Source organism: Hibiscus syriacus, unplaced genomic scaffold (genome assembly GCF_006381635.1).
Source record: "Hibiscus syriacus cultivar Baekdansim isolate YM2019G1 unplaced genomic scaffold, ASM638163v2 tig00000715_pilon, whole genome shotgun sequence".
NCBI classification, from domain to species: domain Eukaryota; kingdom Viridiplantae; phylum Streptophyta; class Magnoliopsida; order Malvales; family Malvaceae; genus Hibiscus; species Hibiscus syriacus.
The window spans coordinates 2,589,289-2,597,772 of record NW_024061811.1 but is presented as its reverse complement, the minus strand read 5'-3'; the positions used below and the strand labels follow the sequence as shown (position 1 = coordinate 2,597,772).

The 8,484-nt window shown below is 34.9% G+C and overlaps 1 pseudogene; it reads left to right on the top strand.

Moving 5' to 3' along the window:
* Positions 1-663: 663 nt before the first annotated feature.
* Positions 664-3,288, top strand: LOC120210724 (annotated as a pseudogene).
* The last annotated feature ends 5,196 nt before the right edge of the window (positions 3,289-8,484 follow it).

Below are 8,484 nucleotides of genomic sequence, written 5' to 3'. Positions count from 1 at the left end.
AATTTCTTTTTCTTTTTTTGTTCTGGTATAATAGTCAAATGTAAGAAATTTCATCCAAACTATGAAATTATACCAACATGATGACCATTAAATAATTCGAGTCGGAATTCGAAACCGAAGTAATTGAATGTATCAGACTAAAGATCGATACAATCGACCTAAGCTGTCAAACTATAGTAGTACAATATTGTATTGACAGAAGAGATACCTATGAGTACACTTTGTATGTTTTCTTTCTTTTAATTTATCTTTCAGATATAGATGCTTGATCAAAGTTTTCCGGCTCAATAATACACAAATATTGGATTCTCCAAATAAAGTAAGCATGGGAAATTCTTTACCTTGCTTGGTTAGAGAATATAAAAATCTGGGTTTCAAGCAATTTTTTGCTTTAGCTATGAGTGAAAGAAGCTGGTCCCCCACTTCATTCTTTGCTCTTTCTTTGACCCTATAAATTTTACAGTCTTGAATCCAACAACAAGCAATCTCTTCCCTGGGCATCAAGTAAAAAATCTGCAACGTGATAAATAAGCCATTTAATTCCTAATGAATGACTGATACATAATGAGATATGAACTGTTTCAGCTTCCTTACTGTCATTGCTTCAGCACATACTCTCACTTTATTAAAACGCCATTCCCGTCTTTCCGTCTTCATACATATGATATAAATATAAACAGAGAAAACTAGACTAGTGTGAATGAGGAAGAAACAAGAAACTCATCATCAAAGCTGAGAATTCGATCTGTCTGAAAAGGGAGATGCAGAAGCAGAATTTCAAGGTGTGTTGGTGTTGGTGGAGAATATTCAAGACAAGGGTAAACGAGCCACCTCGAGATGTGGCGAGTGTGTTCCATCTGTTCGCACCGAGCGGAACAATGACTGTGGATGTTCTTCTCGAAGTTTCTGATCCAACATCAAGGTGAAAAGAACGCTACCAGAGAGGAAGCTCAGGCCATTTTCAATAGTCTCAAGCATCTCAATATCTTCCATAGGAGGGGCCTCCATTTAGAAGCCTTTTTTAGATATCTCCTTGGTGACAATAACCTTGTTCATCCTCCATCTTCACAGGTAATTCTGGGTTTCTTTTCCTTTTTAATATGAGCAGACGAACCGACCAATGCTCCTAACCCGTAATTGAATTGACATCCATGCCTCAATCAAAGTATTTCAAATCATTGGATGATCTCCATTGGTTTTGATTTAGGTGCACCACGATATGAATGCGCCATTGTCTCATTATTTCTTATTCACTGGCCATAACTCGTACTTGACTGGGAACCAACTAAGCAGTTCCAGCAGCGTAGAACCGATTAAAGATGCTCTGCTTAGAGGTGTAAGAGTGATTGAATTGGATCTATGGCCAAATTCCAAGGGAACAGATGTCGAAGTTTGCCACGGCGGGTATGAATTTACTATGCCGTCTTTCTTTTTTCCCAGTAAAATGGACTGTCCTAACTTTAGATTTTTTTACTCACTAAAACTTGCAGGACTCTCACTTCTCCTGTGGACCTCCGAAAATGTTTGCAAGCAATTAAGGAGATTGCATTTCATGCTTCAGAATATCATGTTGTGATCACTTTTGAAGACCACTTGAAAGAAAAACTTCAGAAAATGGTGGTTAAGGTGCTCTTATACTGACGGTTTACCTATACTAAGCTTGAAACGTGTTTTTTTTTTCCTAGTAATTTTGATTTTCTATAGATGGTTATAGCACTTTCGAAGATACGCTCTACAGGACCGAAGCAGAAAATATGTCGCAATTTCCTTCACTGGAATCATTGAAGAAAAGGATTCTGATTTCCACCAAACCCCCTGAAGAGTACGAAGGAAATGCAGAAGTTTCAGAAAGTGAGATGGGAAGAGTAAGAAATGAATGCCAAACTAGTAGCTATATGGATTATGTTTCAATGACCAAATGTTGAGAATAATTGCTTTGCCTAATTTTCAATTATGATTCGGAAGAGTCTATCGGATTTAGAGCATGTTCTGGATGAAGACGAGGAGAAGGCTGTGCCTCAATACAGGCAACTAATTGCCATTCATGCAGGGAAGCTCAAAGGTGGATTAGATAACTGGCTGAGTGATGACCCTAAGAAAGTACGACGGCTTAGCTTGAGTGAACAAGAGCTCGAAAATGCTGCTAAAACTCATGGAACTAAGATTGTCAGTTATAGCAGATACTTTATAGTACATAAATAAGCAGTATTTAGTTAACCGGTAGAGTGCACCTAAACACTGATGATAAACATTAACATGCAATGTTTCTCTAGGTTTACTCAACGAAATTTGCTGAGTGTGTTTCCCAAAGGAACACGGTTTGACTCTTCGAATTACAATCCGTTTGTAGGATGGATGCATGGAGCTCAAATGGTTGCATTTAACATGCAGGTAAAAGTCCTTTTCGTGTCCAACCTATTGGATTCATTTGTATTACTTCATAGCTATTAATTTTGATTCTTTCATCATCCCCTTACATATAGGATCTTGTTGGATTAACTGTCATTCTCTACTCGAGCAATCTTCTATGTTGAATTGTTCTTATCCTGGTTTCTATTTTGACAGGGGCACGGGAAGCACCTATGGATAATGCAAGGAATGTTTAAAGCCAACGGTGGATGCGGCTATGTGAAAAAGCCTGACTTTATGTTGCAGAGGGGTCTGAATGATGAGGTTTTCGATCCTAGTGCACCGCTGGAAATCAAGATTGTTATGAGGGTGGATCAATATTGCCGTACTTATGACTGCACCATATGATTCTTCATTTTGTCAATCTTCCATAGCTGAAATCTTGGCTTTTTCCAATACAGGTGAAAGTTATCTTGGGGGAAGGTTGGCATCAGGATTTCCACCACACCGCTTTCGATCGCTATTCCCCGCCATACTTTTATACAAGAGTAGGGCAATTAAAATTCCATATGAAGCATACCGATAATGAAGTCCATTGCCGGTTTTGGTGACTAATTTATGTATTTGCAGATTGGAATTACCGGTGTTCCAGCCGATAAGGATGTAAAGCAAACATCGACAATAGAAGATGAATGGCTACCCGTGTGGGAGGAGGAGTTCGAATTCCTTATTCGAGTTCCGGGATTAGCTGTGCTTCGGATTCAAGTCCTGGAATATGACACCACAGGGAGACCTGATTTCGGAGGCCAAGCAGGTTTCCCTGTACCAGAGTTGAGAACTGGGATTAGGAACGTTCCATTATTCGACAAGAATGGAAATAAATACAAGCATGTAAGGCTTCTACTGAGCATTAAACTTGAACGTCCTTATTATCTCTGAGTACTGAGTGATTTGCTTCATGTTTGAACGGATTATCATACTTAAATAATGGTCTGTAACAACATTTGTATCAAATCAACTCCAAAATCCCACAAACTATCTGTGTTTCTCATTCCAAGTATATGTCGTGTGATGTGAACTGCAAGAGTCGTCCCATGTAACATATTATTCTTTAGGCCATCAAGTATATAATCTGAGATTGGCCTTAATCTAAAATATTGATATTCTGCCTAAATTCAACCTTGCATTCCCTCTGTGCACAACTATTTATTTATTTTTTATTTTAATTAGTTGTTAAGATTGCCCTTTGGATTTCCTTTCCGTAATTGTAATTATTGAGTTAAATAAAAAAAATCAGAGACGACTTTTGATTGCAAACTAATTAAATAAGAATTTATTCCAAGTCAAAGTCATTGTTTAACTAACTTATCAAGTTTTGATAGCTGTCAAACGTGGTTTTTATGGAAAATTATTACTAAAGAAGAATCAATAAATGAAGTCTGAAATCAAAAATTACATTTATTAAGTTGGTTCAGTCAGAAAGAATCATTAATTAATCAAATAATTAAAGATGTTATGTTGTCTTATTTTGTGTGAGTTCAAACCTTAGTATTTATATTTGAAAATATAATATCTATTTATTTAATAAAAAATCAGTTCGATTAAGAATAGATGTTCGATCCTGTAACATCTTCAATACCGGATTAGTGATTAAATTGTTAAACTTCAGAATTTGATGACTAAAGTATAATAATTGAATAGAGTAAGGACTTATATGGGAAATGTTGTGTAGGATCAAATTTCAAGGAAAGAGGAATAGAAGGACAAAATAGTCATTTTGATAGTAAAATAATTAATTTGAAGAAGGTTATATATTAGCCACATGTGAAAATGGAAGAGAGGCCAAATTAAGTTCCAGAGTTCTCTTCTCATTCTTCCTTCCTTCATACGTAAGAGCTAAGGAAATGTGAGTTCTTTTGTTAGTTAATTTCTTGCTGAATTGGATTATGATCATTAGATGATAATTAAGCTTAAGGAAAGCTTAAGTTATATTAAAATCAAAGAATGAAGGAGATAGAAAGGATTTAAGATAGAGGGTTCTTAAATGGAATTTTGATAGAAAGATAGTAATTGGCTGTCCCTTTTTCCCATATATATATGGGGTAGGGGGAGGTAAGATGTAGGCTACCCCCAACACCAGGTTGAGAGCAGCTTCCGTAAGAGACCTCCAAATTATGAAATGCCCTCCGTGGGACTCGATCCCACGACCTCAAGGTTAAGAACCTTGTGCTCTACCAACTGAGCTGGATAGTAATTAGATCCCAATATCAAATTTGACTTGTCATTAGTGAATTAAGGAATATGAAGTGTTAAAATTGAATTTAGAACAAGTAGAAAATTTCGTATAATTCTTGAATTTCATATGGAGGATGAGAGTTTGAGGTTGAAGATGTGTTTAAGGGTTAAAAATGTGTTTGAGTATGTATACTAGAGTTAAGTAGGTGAAAGGGGTTCAAACATGAAGTGTTTGTGTTGAAATGAAGTAATTTTCGTGCTTAAAATGTGATTCTGGGCAAGGGGGTATCGATACCTCAAGGGTAAAATTAAGGAAGGAATTTAAGGGGTACCGATACCTTGAAGAACAGTATCGATACCAAGGGTACCGATACCTTAAGGAAGGTATCGATACCATCTTTGAAGGAAAATTATTGAATGTAATTTAGGTACTGATACCTTAAGGGATGTATCAATACCAGGGTGATATCGAATGTAAATTCGGTATCGATACCCGTATAGGTATCGGTACCCTCAACTAAGGTGGTACCGGTACCCTATAGTGGGTACCGATACCACTTCAAATAGAAATGGAAAATAGACTTTTCCTTTAGTATAAGAAATGAAAGATTAGAGTATAACAGTTAGAATACTGATGTGTATCAATGTATGATTATGTAGATATTAAATGTATCCCTGTTTCGGAACTGTAACATCCTCAATACTGGGATAATGATTAAATTGTTAAACTTCAAAATTTGGTGACTAAAGTATAATAATTGAATAGAGTAAGGACTTATATGGGAAATGTTGTGTATGATCAAATTTCAAGGAAGGAGGAATAGAAAGACAAAATGGTCATTTTGATAATAAAATAATTAATTTGAAGAAGGTTATATATTAGCCACACGTGGAAATGGAAGAGAGGCCAAATTAAGTTCCAGAGTTCTCTTCTCCTTCTTCCTTCCTTCTTACGTGAGAGCTAAGGAAAGGTAAGTTCTTTTGTTAGTTAATTTCTTGTTGAATTTAAGATTGGTTTATGATCATTAGATGATAACTAAGCTTAAGGAAAACTTAAGTTATCTTAAAATCAAAGAATGAAGGAGTTAGAAAGGATTTAAGATGGATGGTTGTTAAATGAAATTTTGATAGAAAGATAGTAATAAGATTCTAAGACCAAAATTTGACTTGTCATTAGTGGAATTAAGGAATATGAAGTGTTAGAATTGAATTTAGAAAATTTGGTATAATTCTTGAATTTCATATGGAGAATGAGAGTTTGAGGTTGAAGGTGTGTTTAAGGTTTAGAAATGTGTTTGAGTATGTATACTTGAGTTATGTAGGTGAAAGAGGTTCAAACATGAAGTGTGTGTTGAAATGAAGTAATTTTCATGCTTAAAATGTGATTCTGGGCAAGGGGGTATCGGTACCCATTTAACAGGTACCGATACCTCAAGAGTAAAATTAAGGAAGAAATTTAAGGGGTACTGATACCTTGAAGAACAGTATCGATACCAAGGGTACTGATACCTTAAGGAAGCTATCGATACCATCTTTGAACAAAAATTATCGAATGTAATTTAGGTACCGATACCTTAAAGGAGGTATTGATACCATGGTGATATCAAATGTAAATTCGGTACCGATACCCGTGTATCGATACCCTCAACTAAGGTGGTACCGGTACCCTATAGTGGGTACCAGATACCTCTTCAAATGGAAATGGAAAATAAACTTTTCCTTTAGTATAAGAAATGAAAGATTAGAGTATAACAGTTAGAATATTGATGTGTATCAATGTATGATTATGTAGATATTGAACGTATCCCTGTTCCGGAACAATCGAGGAATTAAAAATGGTTGAGAGAGAGAAAGTGCTAGAATCAAGCAAGGCTAAGGTGAGTGCATATCCTAGATAGAGTTGTATGGAGACAAGACTTGTGATAAGTCTATCTCTTATAGTTGAATTTATGATTTTATATTCATGTACATTTATTTATATATATATATATATATATATATATATATTATGGTTACAGTGATTTCATTCATAATTCATCCATGCTTTAACATGATATTATATGAATGTATGATATTATAAGAGAATTAATCCAGGTATGTAAAATAAGGAAAGTGAACTATATGTTTATATGAGAAATAATAAAAGAGATACAAAAATGAGAAATGTATTCATAATTAAGCCCATGTTATATGATATGAGAGCTGTAGGTATAATTGACATGCCAAAATTCGAGGGATTATCATATGGCAATGCAGAGGGCTATCAAATATGTTATCCCTTATGTTAAGCACATATTATGTTCTTGGTGTAACACCCCCAACCCGTATCCGACCCGGATACGAGTCCAAAGTGTCACATTGACTTTTCAAACATTTATTCGTATAAAATAGTGAGTAATTTAAAAACTTTGATAACATTTAAATTATTTCAAAACGTTTACAACAGATATCAGAGTTCATACCATTTATATCTTTAGACTACATGCCAACTACACTCTGTAAACAGTACATACATTTTCTGATCTGACATTTGGTAAGGAAAACTGACCTGTCTTGCTCCGCATTACTCTTTACTCTTCTCGAAACCTACGTGTGAAACAATCACACGCTAAGTCGAAGACTTAGTGAGGCATAACGACTTATAATGCACTTCAATAACATATATCAATACATGCATGTTCTGTTCTATCAGGTTATACCAATTCCATGCATTCTTCGTATCATATAAAATCATATCAGATTAATTACAATAAATACATACAGACACATAATTCATCATTAACAGTTTATCATGTAATCACATACTTTTATTGTTAACCTTTTCAATCAAACGCTATACACACACAACATCATATGGTTCACGTAACACATTTCAAACCACTTATAAACCCATCGTATACATATCACATTCAGTATGCTTGTTTAATCACTTTATTAGCCCATGTACACTAGTGAGAACTTAAGGTATGTGAGTACATTGAGGTTGTGCACACATATGCTGTCACCACAGCTCGATCAATGTCCCGAAGGACCAGTCCATAGATTCCGAAGAACCTAGGTAATCAGTCCATATGTCCCGAAGGACATAGGTAAACAGTCCGTATGTTCCGAAGAACATAGGTAAACAGTCCATATGTCCCGAAGAACATAGGTAAACCCTCGACCCTTGGCATGCCAACTATACCCTAGCTCTCATATCACATAACATGGGCATTATCATTTAACAGTTCACATTACTTGTCATTTCTCTTCTGTCACATACCACATGTATGTGTAACCATGTATTCCATGTCATATCACATGTATCACGTATTGCCTATTCATATGTCATTTCATATAACATATATCATATGTGCATGTAATCACATAGATCGTATCATATAGCTTCATTCATATCACACATATTCATAAAAGCTCATAGCTTCTTTCACATATACATGTAATCACTTAGTCTATTTTCATGTAATTCTTTTCACTTCTCATATGATTTTATTATATCTCACATAGCTCATATCATATTTTCATATCATATATCTTATAATAGATTCTTATATCATCATTTGTTTCCTTTCTACCTATTCATAATCACACATTCATATCAACCATATAATGCATATATACAATAACATGTCAACACATATAAATCATACACATATATACTTCTATTTATGAATTCATGCATTTTACTATGGAAATAGACTTGTCGCAAGTCTTATTTCCATTTAACATCATATAATACTAATATGCACTCACCTGACCTCACTAGTCAATTCCAATCTCTTATCTTTCCCCTTGATCGATCTTACTTGCCAAACGTTCCGGAATTCTTTATGCGTAGAATCTACATAAATGTACATTTCGAGGTAATCATTAGATACCTACACCTTGTAATTGAATACT